The sequence below is a fragment of the Orcinus orca genome, chromosome 12 (genome assembly GCF_937001465.1).
Source record: "Orcinus orca chromosome 12, mOrcOrc1.1, whole genome shotgun sequence".
Lineage (NCBI taxonomy): Eukaryota > Metazoa > Chordata > Mammalia > Artiodactyla > Delphinidae > Orcinus > Orcinus orca.
In genome coordinates this window covers 11,389,319-11,408,276 of record NC_064570.1, presented here as the reverse complement: position 1 = coordinate 11,408,276, position 18,958 = coordinate 11,389,319, and the positions used below count along the sequence as shown (strand labels likewise).

Sequence of the window (18,958 nt, the reverse complement as noted above, 5' to 3'; positions counted from 1 at the left end):
TATATGACAATAAATGTTCCAAAAATGCTATATCAATATGAGTTGCCATAGGACACTGGGAAATTCCCCTTTCTAGAGGACTTTTTCAAACCAGAAAATTTTATCCACTTGAGATGGTATTGTCCTTCTTAAGAAGAGGACATATTACATAGTAAGCTCCACTTTGAGTTTGCCCTTTACAGATGTCCGGGTACAATTTAAAAAATAAATGTTGACTCAATAAGGAGAATTTCCCCTCAATTTTTCTGATACTCCTTTACTGGAGACCATACATTGTAAGTGAGATATGGTGTATTCTTATTATCAAAGTGGAAGTTCTCCTGGCAGGGGTTTAATGCTCTCTACCACGTTCTGCAGTGCAGAACATTTTCTAGGGAGGTACCAGCATCTTTTTCTATTCTAGTTTTGTTGTTGATGTCAGAAGACAGAAAATAGAATCTTCTGCTTCTGAGATTTATGTTTGGAAGGAGGTAATTGGTAATCTGGTATTATTAGCTAACGTACCTTAATATTAAATGAAAGGATGGGGAGAAACCACGTGAAGAGTTAAGACCTCGTTAGTGATAATGAAAAGCATTCCCTCCTTTGGAGTACTGACTCAGAGTTACCACATAAATAATCGTGATCTTTCCAAACTACTCACTGTATCCTAGAGAGACCACTCCTCTCTTTTCTGTTCTTTACTACTATTCTTGTGCTGTTAATAAAAATAATCTTGCTGTGAGTTAACTAATGATCAGCTATATAACCATCTCCCCAAAGTTACAACACTCCAATTCTACTGTTTAGATTGTCAAGGAATTTTATTCTCAAAGTTAGCTTCCTTAGTCCAAAGGAACGAGAAAGATCCTTTTAGAAGGACTGCATCTTGATGCAAATACTAACATATGTGCTTCACTAACCTACAGCGACCTCACATGCAATGCCTAAAAGAATAATTCAAAAGAAGTTTTCCAATCTTCACTGTCAGCATGGTAGCCTTGACATTGTGGTCACAGTGTAAGACTTAAATAAATTCAGGAGAGAAATATTTATTTAAACTCTCTGGGAATGATACTGTTATCCTCTTTTGTTACTGAATAATTGAAAAGGTATCAAATAGCAAAGTTTCAATTATTCACCAAGTTATTTCATTTACTAGACAAATGTCTGTAGGCAAATAAATGACACTGGAATTAAAAACTGGTACCATCTCCATAGGTTTGCTTATCGGGACATCACTTCTTGAATCCTCAAATATAAAATCTTCAGACAAATTGTCCATTAGCGTTTACAGAGGGAGTTTAGTGTTGTATTAGTTTCTATTTCTGCCATAAAAAATTACCACAAATTTAGCACTTAAAACAACACCCATTTATTATCACACAGTTCTATAGGTCAGAATTTCCGGGTATAGCTTAGCTTAGCTGGGTCTTCTGCTTAAAGGATTGTAAGGCAGAATTCAATGTGACGGCAGCGTTACACTCCTTTCTGAAGCTCTGGGATGAATCCACTTCTAAGGTCATTCTGGTCATTGGCTGAATTCAGTTCCATGAAGTTGTAGGACTGAGGTCTCCCTTTTCTTGCTGATGGTCAGCAAAGGTCTTGCCCCTAGCTGGTCTTTGCTCCTAGAGGCTGCCCACATTCCTTCTCATGCATTCCATGTGGTGCCCCTCCAGCAACAACTAGTCGAGTCCCTCTCATGCTTCAAATCTCCCCGACTTTCCCACTGCTGCATCTTTACTGGCTCTAGCTGGAAAAAAGTTCTCTGCTTTCAGGAATTTGCCTGACTAGATTGGTCCACCCAAACAAGGCAGAATAATCTCCGCATTTGCAACTTTGTAACCTTGATTATATCTGAAAGGTCTCTTTTGCCATGTACTGTAACTTACTTACAGGTTCAGAGGATTAAGGCATGAATATTTATGGGGTTGTTATTCTGCTTACCACAGTATTGAATAATAAGACCCAGGGTTTCATCATCCAAAACTTTGGGATTTTTGGTCCTAAAAGAATAAAATGGACAAAATGGTATAGGAATAACTTGTTAGGTGCTAACCATGAGTGTAGAGAGTAGGATCTTATTTCTCTAATTCTAGAGCGTTTATTTTTCTGGAATGTTCTCCTTTGCAGTTTGTCCTTATTCCAAGTTACCTTTCAAGTCCTTTCTTCCATTCTAGAATTGCAAGCATGAAGTACGTATTCTGATCATGCCTGAGCAACCAAAATAAGACGTACTACAGTTTACACAGAACTATTTTAGCTTTTTAGATTTTTTCTTGCAGATCTATAGAATAGACTTGTCCTGACTCTCCCAGATTCTAGCTTCCTGTCACTCTTTTCTGCTTGTAAGTCCCATAAACTGTGTAGAAGGTACAGCTGGACGATGAAAACAAAATCACTGTGTTCTGAAATTCTGCCTCTGTTATTTCTTTCTGACTTTGTCATTGTGTCTTACATTGGCCATTCCTGGGAACCAATGGTATGTATTTGGTTCTTTCAATAAGACTAAGCCTCCTTTGAGACTTCCCTAGTGGCACAGCTGTTAAGAATCTGCCCCCCAGTGAAGGGGACATAGGTTCGATCCATGGTCCGGGAAGATCCCACATGCCACGGAGCAGCTAAGCCCATGTGCCACAACTACTGAGCCTGCATGCCACAACTACTGAAGCCCGTGCACCTAGAGCCCATGCTCCGCAACAAGAGAAGCCACTGCAGTAAGAAGCCCGTGCACTGCAACTAGAGAAATCCTGTGCACAGCAACGAAGACCCAATACAGCCAAAAAATAAAAATAAAAATAAAATAAAATAAAAGACTAAGCCTCCTTACTCCTTCCCTGACTTGTGCTGTTCAATCCTCCACAGACATCTTCAAACTTTTCTTGCTGTTATATAGGAAGTTATTCACCTGAAAGTGTCACCTCAGTGTAAATGTTACAGCTGCCAAGAACTATGAAAAGTCTGAGCTTTTATCCTATTTGCAAGCTAATGATAGCCTGTCACAGTTTCATGGATGCTTGCAGATACGAGACTCCTGGGTCAGAGACAAAGGATCTTATTACTCATGGCACAGCAGGAAGCTTGAACTTCATGTTCACAATGTTCCTCTTGCACCGTGAGGCCCGTGGGTGTGATACGGAGCAGCCCAGGTGGACACTCCAATGCAGTGCATCTGTCTCATGGCTGAGAAGCCCTGAGTGTTTAAAGGGAGTTCAGGGACCAAACTTTAAAGGAATTATTCTTTTGAAGGGGACTGCTAGCAAACCTGCCCAACCTTTGTCTGGAGTACTGTGCCCCAGAGGAAGACTCTATATCTTCCAAGGCTGTTTGCTAGACAAATGTCTTTCAAAAGATAGTACTGAAAAAACTCTCAATGCCTCTGGTCATAAGACATGCAGAAATGCATAAGACCCATGGAGAATTGTCTTCTAACAACTGCTCTTGTTTAAAAAGTGTCCCTTTGTAGATAAGAGGGTATGTCTATCTACTATAAAGCAGACTAGCTTTGCCTAGGTTTAGAAAATGTTATAGAGCCATTCATCATTAGCTAAATTATATACATACATTTTATAATTATTTACTTATTGAAAATGTGTACAAATAAACACTTTCCAAGAGATTATTAAAAAACAAGCAACAAAATAATTATTTCGGGCATTTACCAAACAGAACAAATAAAACAACATACCTATTAAAAGATTAAGTAAGATGTGGTTTAGAGAACTGTGCTCATATATGTAAGAGTTTCTCTGGGAAAATAAACACCAATTTAGGCCAGCTTTCCCAAAGTTCGTTTTTAAAATACAAACTCCAGTAGCTGATCCTGGATAAAAGATTTCATAGTTAAATAATTTGTGGTACATGCAACTTTCTCCAGTAAGAATCCCAATGTAGATTAGCATATTAAAAGTTCTGAGACGTCCTGATATGAGAAAATTGGTTTTATTTTGTTTACATCTACATTATTGTGATTGGTTTGATAATGAACCCATGGTGTGTGTGTGTGTGTGTGTGTGTGTATCTGACACAAACCTTCTGCAGAGCACACTCCAGGCATTGCCAATTTATTTTATTTATTTATTTATTTAACATCTTTATTGGAGTATAATTGCTTTACAGTGGTGTGTTAGTTTCTGTTTTGTAACACAGTGAATCAGTTATACATATACATATGTTCCCACATCTCTTCCCTCTTGCGTCTCCCTCCCTCCCACTCTCCCTATCCCACCCCTCCAGGCAGTCACAAAGCACCGAGCTGATCTCCCTGTGCTATGCGGCTGCTTCCCACTAGCTATCCACCTTACGTTTGGTAGTGTATATATGTCCATGCCTCTCTCTCGCCCTGTCACAGCTCACCCTTCCCCCCCCCCATATCCGCAAGTCTGTTCTCCAGTAGGTCTGTGTCTTTATTCCTGTCTTACCCCTAGGTTCTTCATGACATTTTTTTTTCTTAAATTCCATATATATGTGTTAGCATACGGTATTTGTCTTTCTCTTTCTGACTTACTTCACTCTGTATGACAGACTCTAGGTCTATCCACCTTATTACAAATAGCTCAATTTCGTCTCTTTTTATGGCTGAGTAATATTCCATTATATATATATGCCACATCTTCTTTATCCATTCATCCGATGATGGGCACTTAGGTTGTTTCCATCTCCGGGCTATTGTAAATAGAGCTGCAATGAACATTTTGGTACATGATTCTTTTTGAATTATGGTTTTCTCAGGGTATATGCCCAGTAGTGGGATTGCTGGGTCATATGATAGTTCTATTTGTAGATTTTAAGGAACCTCCATACTGTTCTCTATAGTGGCTGTACCAATTCACATTCCCACCAGCAGTGCATGAGTGTTCCTTTTTCTCCACACCCTCTCCAGCATTTATTGTTTCTAGATTTTTTGATGATGGCCATTCTGACTGGTGTGAGATGATATCTCATTGTAGTTTTGATTTGCATTTCTCTAATGATGAATGAAGTTGAGCATTTTTTCATGTGTTTGTTGGCAGTCTGTATATCTTCTTTGGAGAAATGTCTATTTAGGTCTTCTGCCCATTTTTGGATTGGGTTGCTTGTTTTTTCGTTATTGAGATGCATGATCTGCTTATAAATTTTGGAGATTAATCCTTTGTCAGTTGCTTCATTTGCAAATATTTTCTCCCATTCTGAGGGTTGTCTTTTTGTCTTGTTTATGGTTTCCTTTGCTGTGCAAAAGCTTTGAAGTTTCATTAGGTCCCATTTGTTTATTTTTGTTTTTCTTTCCATTTCTCTAGGAGGTGGGTCAAAAAGGATCTTGCTGTGATTTATGTCATAGAGTGTTCTGCCTATGTTTTCCTCTAAGAGTTTGATAGTTTCTGGCCTTACATTTAGAACTTTAATCAATTTTGAGCTTATTTTTGTGTATGGTGTTAGGGAGTGATCTAATCTCATACTTTTACATGTACCTGTCCAGTTTTCTCAGCACCACTTATTGAAGAGGCTGTCCTTTCTCCACTGTACATTCCTGCCTCCCTTATCAAAGATAAGGTGACCATATGTGCGTGGGTTGATCTCTGGGCTTTTTATACTGTTCCATGGATTTATATTTCTGTTTTTGTGCCAGTACCACTATTGTGCTATTGTTTCCTTCATTTCTTTTTCATTTATTTCTGATCTGATTTTTATGATTTCTTTCCTTCTGCTAACTTTGGGGTTTTTTTGTTCTTCTTTCTTTAATTGCTTTAGGTGCAAGATTAGGTTGTTTATTCGAGATGTTCCTGTTTCTTAAGGTAGGATTGTATTGCTATAAACTTCCCTCGTAGAACTGCTTTTGCTGCATCCCATAGATTTTGGGTCATCATGTCTCCATTGTCATTTGTTTCTAGGTATTCTTTTATTTCCTCTTTGATTTTTTTCAGTGATCAATTCGTTATTAAGTAGTGTATTGTTTAGCCTCCACGTGTTTGTATTTTTTACAGATCTTTTCCTGTAATTGATATCTAGTCTCATAGCGTTGTGGTCGGAAAAGATACTTGAAACAATTTCAATTTTCTTAAATTTACCAAGGCTTGACTTGTTACCCAAGATGTGATCTATCCTGGAGAATGTTCCATGAGCACTTGAGAAAAATGTGTATTCTGTTGCTTTGGGATGGAATGTCCTATAAATATCAATTAAGTCCATCTTGTTTAATGTATCATTTAAAGCTTGTGTTTCCTTATTTATTTTCATTTTGGATGATCTGTCCATTGGTGAAAGTGGGGTGTTAAAGTCCCCTACTATGAATGTGTTACTGTCAATTTCCCCTTTTATGGCTGTTAGTATTTGCCTTATGTATTGAGGTGCTCCTATATTGGGTGCATAAATATTTACAATTGTTATATCTTCTTCTTGGATCGATCCCTTGATCATTATGTAGTGTCCTTCTTTGTCTCTTCTAATAGTCTTTATTTTAAAGTCTATTTTGTCTGATATGAGAATTGCTACTCCAGCTTTCTTTTGATTTCCATTTGCATGAAATATCTTTTTCAATCCCCTTTCAGTCTGTATGTGTCTCTAGGTCTGAAGTGGGTCTCTTGTAGACAGAAAATATATGGGTCTTGTTTTTGTATCCATTCAGCCAATCTGTGTCTTTTGGTGTGAGCATTAATCCATTTATATTTAAGGTAATTATCGATATGTATGTTCCTATTCCCATTTTCTTAATTGTTTTGGGTTTGTTATTGTAGGTCTTTTCCTTCTCTTGTGTTTCTTGCCTAGAGAAGTTCCTTTACAAGTTGTTGTAAAGCTGTTTTGGTGGTGCTGAACTCTCTCAGCTTTTGCTTGTCTGTAAAGGTTTTAATTTCTCCATCAAATCTGAATGAGATCCTTGCTGGGTAGAGTAATCTTGGTTGCAGGTTTTTCTCCTTCATCACTTTAAATATGTCCTGCCACTCCCTTCTGGCTTGCAGAGTTTCTGCTGAAAGATCAGCTGTTAACCTTATGGGGATTCCCTTGTGTGTTATTTGTTGTTTTTCCCTTGCTGCTTTTAATATGTTTTCTTTGTATTTAACTTTTGAGAGTTTGATTAATATGTGTCTTGGTATATTTCTCCTTGGATTTATCCTGTATGGGACTCTCTGTGCTTCCTGGACTTGATTAACTATTTCCTTCCCCATATTAGGGAAGTTTTCAACAATAATCTCTTCAAATATTTTCGCAGTCCCTTTCTTTTTCTCTTATTCTTCTGGAACCCCTATAATTCGAATGTTGGTGCGTTTAATGTTGTCCCAGAGGTCTCTGAGACTGTCCTCAGTTCTTTTCATTCTTTTCTCTTTATTCTGCTCTGCAGTAGTTATTTCCACTATTTTATCTTCCAGGTCACTTATCCGTTCTTCTGCCTCAGTTATTCTGCTATTGATCCCATCTAGAGTATTTTTAATTTCATTTATTGTGTTGTTCATCGTTGTTTGTTGCATCTTTAGTTCTTCTAGGTCCTTGTTAAATGTTTCTTGCATTTTGTCTATTCTCTTTCCAAGATTTTGGATCATCTTTACTCTCATTATTCTGAATTCTTTTTTAGGTAGACTGCCTATTTCCTCTTCATTTGTTAGTTCTGGTGGGTTTTTATCTTGCTCCTTCATCTGCTGTGTGTTTTTCTGTCTTCTCATTTTGCTTATCTTACTGTGTTTGGGGTCTCCTTTCTGCAGGCTGCAGGTTCGTAGTTCCCGTTGTGTTTGGTGTCTGTCCCCAGTGGCTAAGGTTGGTTCAGTTGGTTGTGTAGGCTTCCTGGTGGAGGGGACTAGTGCCTATGTTCTGGTGGATGAGGCTGGATATTGTCTTTCTGGTGGGCAGGTCCACGTCTGGTGGTGTGTTTTGGGGTGTCTGTGGACTTATTATGATTTTAGGCAGCCTGTCTGCTAATGGGTGGGGTTGTGTTCCTGTCTTGCTAGTTGTGTGGCATAAGATGTCCAGCACTGTAGCTTGCTGGTTGTTGAGTGAAGCTGGGGGCTGGTGTTGAGATGGAAATCTCTGGGAGATTTTTGCCATTTGATATTATGTGGAGCTGGGAGGTCTCTTGTGGACTAGTGTCCTGAAGTTGGCTCTCCCACCTCAGAGGCACAGCACTGACTCCTGGCTGCAGCACCAAGAGCCTTTCATCCACACGGCTCAGAATAAAAGGGAGAAAAAAAGAATTAGTAGAAGTAGAAAGAAAGAAAGAAAGAAAGAAAGAAAGAAGGGAGGGAGGGAGGCAGGAAGGAAGGAAGGAAGGAGGGAAGGAAGGAAAAAAGAGAAAGAACGAAGATAAAGTGAAATAAAATAAAGATAAAATATAATAAAATTATTAAAATAAAAAAATAATTATTAAGAAAACAAAACAAACAAACAAAAAAAACGGACGGATAGAACCCTAGGACAAATGGTGGAAGCAAAGCTATACAGACAAAATCTCACACAGAAGCATCCACATACACACTCACAAAAAGAGGAAAAGGGGAAAAAATCATAAATCTTGCTGTCAAAGTCCACCTCCTCAATTTGGGATGATTCGTTGTCTATTCAGGTATTCCACAGATGCAGGGTACATAAAGTTGATTGTGGAGCTTTAATTCGCTGCTTCTGAGGCTGCTGGAAGAGATTTCCCTTTCTCTTCTTTGTTCTCACAGCTCCCAGGGCTCAGCTTTGGATTTGGCCCCGCCTCTGCGTGTAGGTTGCCGGAGGGTGTCTGTTCTTCGCTCAGACAGGATGGGGTTAAACGAGCCGCTGATTCCGCTGATTCACTCAGGCCGGGGGGGAGGGAGGGGCACGGAGTGCGGGGCGGGCCTGCGGCAGCAGAGGCCGGCGTGACGTTGCACCAGCCTGAGGCGCGCCGTGCGTTCTCCCGGGGGAGCTGTCCCTGAATCCTGGGACCCAGGCAGTGGCGGGCTGCACAGGCTCCCCGGAAGGGGGGTGTGGAGAGTGACCTGTGATCGCACACAGGCTTCTGGGTGGCGGCAGCAGCAGCCTTAGCGTCTCCCGCCCGTCTCTGGGGTTCGTGCTTTTAGCCGCGGCTCGCGCCCGTCTCTGGAGCTCCTTTAAGCAGAGCTGTTAATCCCCTCTCCTCGCGCACCAGGAAACAAAGAGGGAAGAAAAAGTCTCTTGCCTCTTAGGCACGTTCAGACTTTTCCCCGGACTCCCTCCCGGCTAGCCGTGGTGCACCAACCCCCTGCAGGCTGTGTTCACGCCGCCAACCCCAGTCCTCTCCCGGCGCTCCGACCGAAGCCCGAGCCTCAACTCCAGGCCCCGCCCGCCCCGGCAGGTGAGCAAACAAGCCTCTCGGCCTGGTGAGTGCCGGTCGGCCCTGATCCTCTGTGCGGGAATCTCTCCGCTTTGCCCTCCGCACCCCTGTTGCTGTGGTCTCCTCCGCGGCTACAAAGCTTTTCCCCTCCGCCACCCGCAGTCTCCGCCCGCGAAGGGGCTTTCTCGTGTGTAGAAACCTTTCCTCCTTCACAGCTCCCTCCCACTGGTGTAGGTACGTGGGGGGTTTCTTGCCTTTTGGGAGGTCTGAGGTCTGCCAGCGTTCAGTAGGTGTTCTGTAGGAGTTGTTCCACGTGTAGATGTATTTCTGGTGTATCTGTAGGGAGGAAAGTGATCACCGCGTCTTACTCTTCCGCCATCTTCCCGGAAGCCTCCGGTGTTGCCAATTTAAAGTGATCAAGATTTACTAGGTTACTCTTTTCTCTTTCAGCATAGGCTATTTTTTTTTTTTTTCGGTACGCGGGACTGTTGTGGCCTCTCCCGTTGCGGAGCACAGGCTCCGGACGCGCAGGCTCAGCGGCCATGGCTCACGGGCTCAGCTGCTCCACGGCATTTGGGATCTTCCCGGACAGGGGCACGAACCCGCGTCCCCTGCATCTGTAGACGGACTCTCAACCGCTGCGCCACCAGGGAAGCCCCAGCATAGGCTATTTAAAGTCTGGGAACATACCTTTCAATTTGATTTATTTTGCAATTTCACATTCAAACACTACATTTTTATTGGGCTTGATTATCTGGAAATGTTGTTAACTTATTCTCAGTGTCCTTCTGCTTTCTCTGATCTATTTATAAGGTCAGTCCCTGAAGTTTAATTTTTGTATTGATGAGGAAATGTGCTTAATGTTACAGGATTGATTACAATGAATTTGAAAGCCAAGCAGAGGAAATCTATTCCCATCAGTGAATTTGTTTTTCAGCTTTTTACGAAATAGTCTAGAAGTGAAACTGCAAAACAGTAAACATAATGTTATCCCAACGTTATGTTCATTATAATTGTATGTGAAAAGTAATGACTTATTGATTATAAAAATTAGAATTCTCTAAATGAAACTGTAATTCAAATGAAGTACTGAAAGTAGTAAATATTGAGATTTGAGTAGAGCCATCCAACTACTTAATAAATCACAATAAAGATAAGCATCTGATATGTATATGTATGGATGATTCACTTTGTTGTGCAGCAGAAACTAACACGTAAATCAACTACACTCCAATAAAAATTAATTTTAAAAAGATAAGCATCCATGTGTATTCTCTGCACTTCTAAAATATATGTTAAAAAAACCCCATCAATTAGTATTGTAAAGTACTCTAATTTTAATATAAATGTATTTATACCACTTGACGCTCTTTCCACATAATCTCAGTTTAAAATAGCTTGATTTTTCCCCTATTCGATAAAAGATAAAACACACCTCAGGACACACAATAATAGGGAAAAAAGAGCAATATCTTTTTGCATAGAATTTTAAATAAATGATGATGGCTTCTTTTTATTATGTTTCCTTCTGATATTTTTAAAGAATAAGCTTTATTGATGAACAATTAAACGATAAAATTAATCAACTTAAGTGTATAATTTTGACAAATGTATACTGCTAAGTAAGCATCACCACAATAAAAATATAGAGCATTTTTATCATCCCTAAAATCCTCTTATGACCCTTTGCATTCAGTCTCTCCTTTGCTCTGGACGCTGGAAACTCTTGATCTTTGCATGACATTAGTTTTGTCTTTGTCATTTGGCCTGTAGGTTCTCTGTGTCTGGCTTCTTTCCCTTGCGTTGTTCATTTGAGAATCATCTATGCTTCAAGTCTTTCAGTATTTCTTTTTGTGACTGAGTAGTAGTCACCTGTATAATTATACCATTTGTTTATTCACTCATTACTTGAGGCATATCTGGCTTGTTTCCAGTTTGGAGCTATTATGAATAAAACTGCTATGAACCTTCAGGTATATCTTTGCATGGCATATATTTTCATTTTTCTTAAGTAAATATATAGGAGTGGGATTTCTGTGTAGTATGGTAAATGTACTTGCAGCATTTCTAAGAAGCTGCCAAACTATTTCACGTAGTAGCTATAGCAAGTTTCATTTTATTTATACATTGAAGCAATGTAAGAAAGTTCAGTTACTCCATATCTTCAATAACGTTTGGTAGCGTTAGTCTTTAATTTTAGCCAATTTAGTGGGCATTAGTAGCAATTGAATTTCTTTAATGACTGATGATATTGAGCACCTATTGATGTGCTTATTTGCCGCTTGTATATCTTCTTTTAAGAAATGTTCACATGTTTTGCCCAGTCTTTATTGGATTCTCCTCTTAACAAATTATGACTTATTTTGATATTCTGGGTAAAAGTCGTTTATCAGCTATATGTTTTGAAAATATCTCCTCCAAGAGTGACTTACCTTCTTTACAGTGTGATTTGAAGATTTTTTTTTGTAGATGTTCTTTATCAAGTTGAGGAAGTTTTTTTCTTTTTGTAGTTTATTGACAGTTTTTGATATGAGTATGTGTTGAATTTTTTCACATGTTCTTTCTGTATCTATTGAAATGATCATGTAGTTTTGCTTTTTTTTTTTTAACATCTTAACATGGTGAATTACATTGATTTTTGAATGTTGCATTCCTGAAATAGATCCCACTTGGTCATGGTGCATTGTCTTTATATATGGCTGGATTTGATTTCCTAATATTTCATTAAAAATTTTTACCTCTATGTTTATGAAAGATCTTCAACTGTAGTTTTCTTTTCTTGTAATATTTTATTGTCTTGTTTTGGAATCGGGATAGTGTTGGTCTTAGGGAAATATTCCTTTCTCTTCTGTTTTCTGGAAGCTTTGGTGTTATTCTTTCCTTTCATGTTTGGTTCAATTTACCAATAAGGTCACTTAAGCCTGGAATTTTCTTTGTGGGATGGTGTTTAAACTATAAATTCAACTTCTTGACTAGGATATAGGTCTTTAACATTATTTCTTCTTGAGTGAATTTTTTTTGTCTTTCAAGGAATTTTTCTGTTTTATCTAAGCTGTCAAATTTATTAGTATAAATATGTTTATAGTATTTTCTTATTATTCTTTTAATTTTTATAGACTCAGAAGTGATGTCACTTCATTTAGTCTTGATATTGGTAATTTATATTCTTTCTCTTTTTTTAAGATAACCAGCTTTTGGTTACACTGATTTTTTCTCTATTGTGTGTCCTGTTTCTATTTCATAGTCCCTTTCCTTATTATTGCCTTTCTTCTGCTTACTTTGGGTTTAATTTCTTAGATAATAATTTTTAGACCATTTTTCTTTCTTAATATAAGTATTTAAAGCTTTGAGTTTCCCTCTAAGCACTGCTTTTGCTACATTCCACAGATATCAAATGTTGTATTTTCATTATCATTTGTTGAAAATATTTTCTCATTTTCCTTATAATTTTTCTTGACCCCTGGATTATTTAGAAGTGTGTTATTTAATTTCCAAATAGTTGGTGATTTTTCCAGATAGCTTTTTAAATTTTTAGTTTAATCCTGCTGTGATCAAAGAATATACTTTATATGATTTTGGTCTGTCTAAATTTATTGAGATAAATAAATTTATTGTCTTATAACTCAGAACATGGTCTATCTTGGTAAATGTGTTTCATCTACAGTTGAAAAGAATATTTATTCTTCTGTTTTTTTTTTTTGCGGTACGCGGGCCTCTCACTGTTGTGGCCTCTCCCACTGCAGAGCACAGGCTCCGGAGGTGCAGGCTCAGCAGCCATGGCTCACAGGCCTAGCCGCTCCGCAGCATGTGGGATCTTCCTGGACTGGGGCACGAACCCATGTCCCCTGCATCAGCAGATGGACTCTCAACCACTGTGCCACCAGGGAAGCCCTATTCTTCTGTTTTTGAGTGGAGTTTTCTATAAATATCAGTTAGGTCAAAGTTGATTGATAGTGTTATTCCTCAAGTCTTCAATATTTTAATGATTTTTCTCTCAACTTGTCACTTCAGGTACTGAAAAAAACATTATTGACATATCTAACAATAATTTTGGATTCATCTATATCTCCCTTTCGTTCCATCAATATTCACTTCATATATTTTGGGGCTCTGTTATTAGGTATGTACACCTTTAAGATTGTGTTGGACTGACTGTTTTATTGTGATGAAGTATCCCTCTTAATTACTGGTAATATTTATTGTTCTGAAGTCTAGTTTGTCTGACGTTAATATAGCCACTCTGGCTTTCTTTAGATTATTTTTCTTGGTATATCTTTTTCCATTCCTTTATATTTAATTTATCTGAGTATTTATATTTAAAATTGGTTTCTTGAAGCTAGCGTATAGCTGGTTTTGGTTTTTTATTAAATCTAACAATTTCTGTCTCTTAATTAGTTTTTAGACCATTTATATTAAATGTAATTATTGACAAGTTTTGGGTTAAATCTACCGTCTTGCTAGTTGTTACCTATTTGTCCCATCTGGGGTTTTTTGGTCGTTGTTTTCTCCTGTTTTTCCTGCCTTCTCTTAGATTAATTTTTCATCCTACTGCTTTCTGGTTCTTCCCCCAGCATTCTGGAGTTCTACCATACACATGTATAGTTTAGTATTTAGGCAACGATTTCAGTGGACACTTCTGCAGATCTCTGGAGCTACCTCTGTGTAGCTCCCTCCTCTCCCCTATTCTGTTCTGTAAATTTTAGACAATCTGGCTTAGATAATCAAACTCCAAACCTGATCTCTTCAACTCAGTGAGAACTTCAGCCTCTCTTTATTTCCTGCTTCACTGTTTTGGACCTAGAAACTGACCCCAGGCAGTAAACAAGGGCAATTGTAGGACTTACTTCATTTTCTCCTTCTCTTAGGAACCACTGACCTACACATTGCCTGGTGTTCACTGTTTGAAAATATTTGTTTCATATATATTGTCTCGTTTTCTAGTTGTTTATTGCAGGTGGAAATTTTCATAGCAGTTAATCCTTCATGGGTGAAATCTTTCATGATGGTTTCCTTACTCTGTAGATATAGTAAGTTGTCCACATAAATTTTCAGAACCATTTTGTATGTGAGTGAATGATGTTAACCTTAGAAATTAGTCCTCACTGTGGAAGAATGGCCTCCCTCTTCCCTTCCTAAACTTCATTCTCCAAACCTTAATCATTTCTCATGAAAGAATTTTCTATTGAGTTGAATTTATATTTTTCTTAGCTGGAGCTGCTTAAGGGAATAAAAAAAGGTTTCCTGAAATCTTATTAATCTGTTCTTCATTAGGTTGACTTTGGTGTCTTAAAGGGATTTTAATTTTATGTTCCTGACAACTTTAGAGGACACTTTAAAACTGTTCTTTTTTTTCCATTTGCAAAATATCTTTAAAAAAATAAAAATGCTCATATGGTCCTTTATTGGGACTGGAAGATACATGAAATAAATTGGGAATGTGAAATGGGATGAACTGACTAATTATGAAAATCACCCTTGGATGGAAACAGCTTACTCTACTCCTTGGCCTTGAAAATGAAGCTGGGATATGTTTTGTGAAGAAAGAGAAGGGGCAATTCAAGTAGGAACAGGAACAGGAAAATCACTGCTAGAGAAATCTAGAATAGACACAGACGCTCTGTCCTCTTCTATGACAGAGCATGTGATACCCGCCACAGGAGTCGCGTGGCGTGATGCCACCGTGCCCATAGGGAGGGGTGGGGAGTTTACCAGTTTTCTCATGCTGTTGCAGCTCAATCCTCGGCGAGCTTTGTGCACACTTCTAGGTATTTCTTCTCTGATGTGGCAGAAGGAAGGTTCAAGAAAATGGAATTCTCTTTTCAGCGGGGAGATCTCACTGATGGGAGAAATGTGGTTTCCTATGGAACAATGCAAGCCCAACCTGTTGGAAGACAGCATTTTCTCTAGAAAAATAACCACCCAGCACTATCAGATTCCTGCCTGGAAGAGTATAAGTAGCCTTTTCAGAGATGCTTCTGAAACTGCTTGTGGTTTATAAATCAAAATTTGTAGTTTGGATTCAGGAAAAAACCTACTTAAACAGCCTCATTTTGAAAAAGCTTTTCTGAAACTCTCCCTTTTCACACAATCATTTCTAGAATGAAACCTAATGAGTTTGGCATCAAGGATATTTATTCAATTTTTTTTCATACTGTACTACAAGAAAAGAGAGTAAACATGCTCATTTTTTTCTGTTTATAGTAGGTGATAAACTATTCCCATTTCTGCATCTCACAGAGAGGCACTTAGATCTCCCTTCAGCATTGCTGTGTAAAGGTACAGTAGCTTCCTTTCTAAAACCTGAGGACCAAAAAGTCCTGTGAGCTGCTGCCAGGAAGTTGGTTGGTTATGCCTCTTGGGGCCTCAGATGAAAGTATTGGTCTTTAGACATAGAAAGCTGACATATGGAAGGACATTTTATTTTAAATATAGCAGTGTGTACATGTCAATCCCAAACTCCCAATCTATTCCCCCCACCCCCATAACCATAAATTCGCTCTCTATGTTTGTGAATCTGTGTCTGTTTTGTAAATAACTTCATTTGTATCTTTTTTTTTTTAGATTCCGCAAAAACAAAAGAAGAAAAAATAAGCTGACATGGTCAAATGCCTGGTCACTACTCAGTTCAACCGGTAAGAACATGTTCTGTGAACTTTTGAGTGACGTGCAGTTATTGCTTGAGGCTGCAGACGCAAAGCTGAGTAACAGAAAGCTCCTACTCTCGTAGAGCTTATTGTCTATTCATTCACATGATGTTTGGATTAATATCAACACGGTGGGTTCTGTGCCAGGATCGAGGTAAAGAGAACTGCAGGAGCACCAAGGAGAGGTGAGGTCTCACGGGAAAATGAGAGCGACCCAGGTCAGGTCGCTCCAGAACCTTGTGTGACATCACTGCAACAGAGTGAAAGCTGTAACATTCAGTAGAACATATCACGTATTTCTGTAATCCTCCAGTGTAGGAACTGTGGTGTTTAGAGGAGGCTTGTCATGGTGGATTCGCTGGAGTACTATAACTGCAGAGTAAAAGCTAGACAAACGTCAGTTTCACAGGAGAGTCTCTGAAGGCTATTGGAGAAGATCTTTGTAAACCAAGCCTTTAAAAAGAATTATAATCGTGTTCTTCTTTTAAAAGTTAACAAACTACTAATGTTCATTTGATTGTACTAAAAATATATTTAAACACTTTCCCTTGACGTTTGTATCAAATATAACCAATGATTTTACTTCTGAATCACATTACAACTGATTATATCAAGTTATTTGTGAGAACAAACATTCTTCTTCTGATAAAAATGCCTGTAAGGTTTTACACGGTAATAAATTAAGGTTGAGCAGTTACATTTACAAGTGACCCTCCTCAAGGCTTGGGATCTATAGCAATTTGTCATTTTTCTGAAAAAGCAGTTGGAATTCCATGCACTGGGATTCCTCTACTGGTTATGATATTCAAAGTAACTCTTTGGAGCAATTGCAGACATCATTTGAGTCTGTTTTTCAGATATAACTTGCTTTATTTTACAGAAGGATTTATAAGCTATGTTGTTGGGTGTTCATTTGTAGTACGCAAAGCTCTTGGGATTTAGGTCTCCCTGAATGTCGAGTCACTATATTACTTCGGACAATTTGGTTTCTTGGCATAAGGTAACCAATGGTTTGAATTTCTAGTTGTCTCCTTTCAAAGTTTGTTTCCCCCATATTTTAAGGTCCCCAAGGAGTGTCTGCATCAACACTGTACAAGTGGGAGATGGAGCGTGGAGCATGAGGGGTGCCCTGAAATCTCAGGCACCAGGCATAGGCAAGCATGTCAAATGCCCGTGAATGTAGCCCCGGCTGGAGGCTGTTCAAGCAAGGCATCAAAATAGATGTGTCAATCCCAGGGAAACATCGACTGGAAAGCTTGAGTGATCTGGATAATCTTGTGGATTAGTCTAGAAATTTATGAGATCGGTAACTATTTTTCCCAGTTTTTCTCAGGGCTGGCATTGTTATTAAAATCCTGCTCATCATGGAATAAGCACTTAAACATATCTCTACCAGGCAGTTATATTGCTAATGCAGGTATTTCCCATTCTTTAAATTCTTTTATGTTCTTTCAGGCTCAGTAGGACATCTACTAGGTCTCAGATGATGGGCCAGGGCTTATTTGTATTATTTCTATTTGTGAAATAATAATTACAACAACAATAAGAATTGCTGAGAGGGAAGGAGAGGTTTTTCTAGAGCTGGAGTCTCCAACCCCTGGACCGTGGATGGGTACCAGTCTGTGGCCTGTTAGGAACCTGGCCACAGAGCAGGATGTGAGTGGTGGGTGAGCGAGCGAAGCTTCATCTGCCGCTCCCCATCGCCTGAACCATCCCCCTCCCCGCCACCATCCGTTCAAAAATTGTCTTCCACGAGACCAGTCCCTGGTGCCAAAAACATTGGGGACCACTGTTCTAGAGGGTGCTTTGCTGTTACGTGTCCATAACAATGTCCAAACATCCAAAATGGTGCACGAATTTGGCGTTCTTCCTCTTTAAAGTGCCTACAAGGTCGATTGGAAACAACTCACTCCCACACGCGTACTTTGACATTCCCACAGATGCTCAGCTGCCCTGTAGTGTTGCAGGATGGAAATCCAATGTGCCAGCCAGCAGTCACTTGCATCTCCCTAAAGTTAATGCCTTTCGTAGGAGCTGCTTTGCCATTAGAGATGGCTCTTAGTTATGGGACCAGACTCCACACACCAGTGTCTAATCTATCTTGCAGTTAAGTTTATAGCAACAAGATGGTACTGCCTAGCTTGATATGCTAAATGCCTTGCATAGGTGGTGTTACAGTTCTACTCTAAATAAAGCAATCAATCAATATTTCTTCTCTGCTTACATTCCAATCTTCAGAACTGCTTGTTACGCTAGCTAGATGGATTTACTTAGAGCAGTGAAAGACATTCAGCAAGTCCATCCAATTTCTTGATTTATTTGCTATTGATGCATAAAATAAGCTTGTCTGTGAAATAGCCAGGTTGAAATTACTGTTCTCATGCATTTTCATTGTTATTATTTGGCTAGACTGACTCTTGAGGGTCAAATTAAAATTCATTCATCCAGAGCTACATGAGTGACAATGGATATCTTCTTAAGTTAAAATCAGTACTAGTACTGTATTTGAATAAAACTGTTGAAGAATCATGCATAGGATCTGGGTTTACCAAATATTCTAAAAGCTAAGGGGAAAGAACATTCATATGAGCTGTTCATTATAGGATCTTGCTTAGAACTTAACATCTAGATTTTATCGTCACTAAAAATGTAAAGGAATAATCCATAAACCTAAGAACTCAGCAGCGTATGTAGAATTTTCTAGCACTAACAATAATAGCAGTGATATTTATATTTTTTATTGCCTTTCAGTTGACAAAAGATTTTTACAGGTATCACGTGTTCTGCTATCATATTGCAAGATATTTTTAAAATAAATAATTATCAACTTGTTTGAAGACTGAATAATTTAAAAACATTTTAGACATAGTTGTTATTCAGAAACATTTCAAGTCTCACCTGACTTTCCAACCTTTAATAATGCAAAATTCTTGAGAAAAACATCATAGATGTCTTTTTTAATAGAAATTATTTTTGCAAAATATCAAATGTAAAAATTTTTTTCTAAAAGAAACAATAGTCAATGTATTACTTCTTCCAAAATATGTTTTAAAATTTTGACTCCTAATACTTAAAAAAACATATTTCCTATTGTGTA

General features: G+C 38.5%; 1 long non-coding RNA gene across 3 annotated transcripts in view; it reads left to right on the top strand.

The window, feature by feature from the left end:
- The first annotated feature begins 8,759 nt into the window (after positions 1 to 8,759).
- LOC117196332 (uncharacterized) overlaps positions 8,760 to 18,958 on the top strand; it is a 143,824-nt gene continuing 133,625 nt past the window's right edge. For 2 of the 3 annotated variants that reach the window (XR_007470590.1, XR_004476473.2), the window contains exons 1-3: positions 8,760 to 9,451; positions 13,229 to 13,337; positions 15,779 to 15,849. This is a non-coding gene — a long non-coding RNA (uncharacterized LOC117196332). The remainder of the gene's footprint in view (positions 9,452 to 13,228; positions 13,338 to 15,778; positions 15,850 to 18,958) is intronic. The other variant, XR_007470589.1, reaches the window with a different exon arrangement.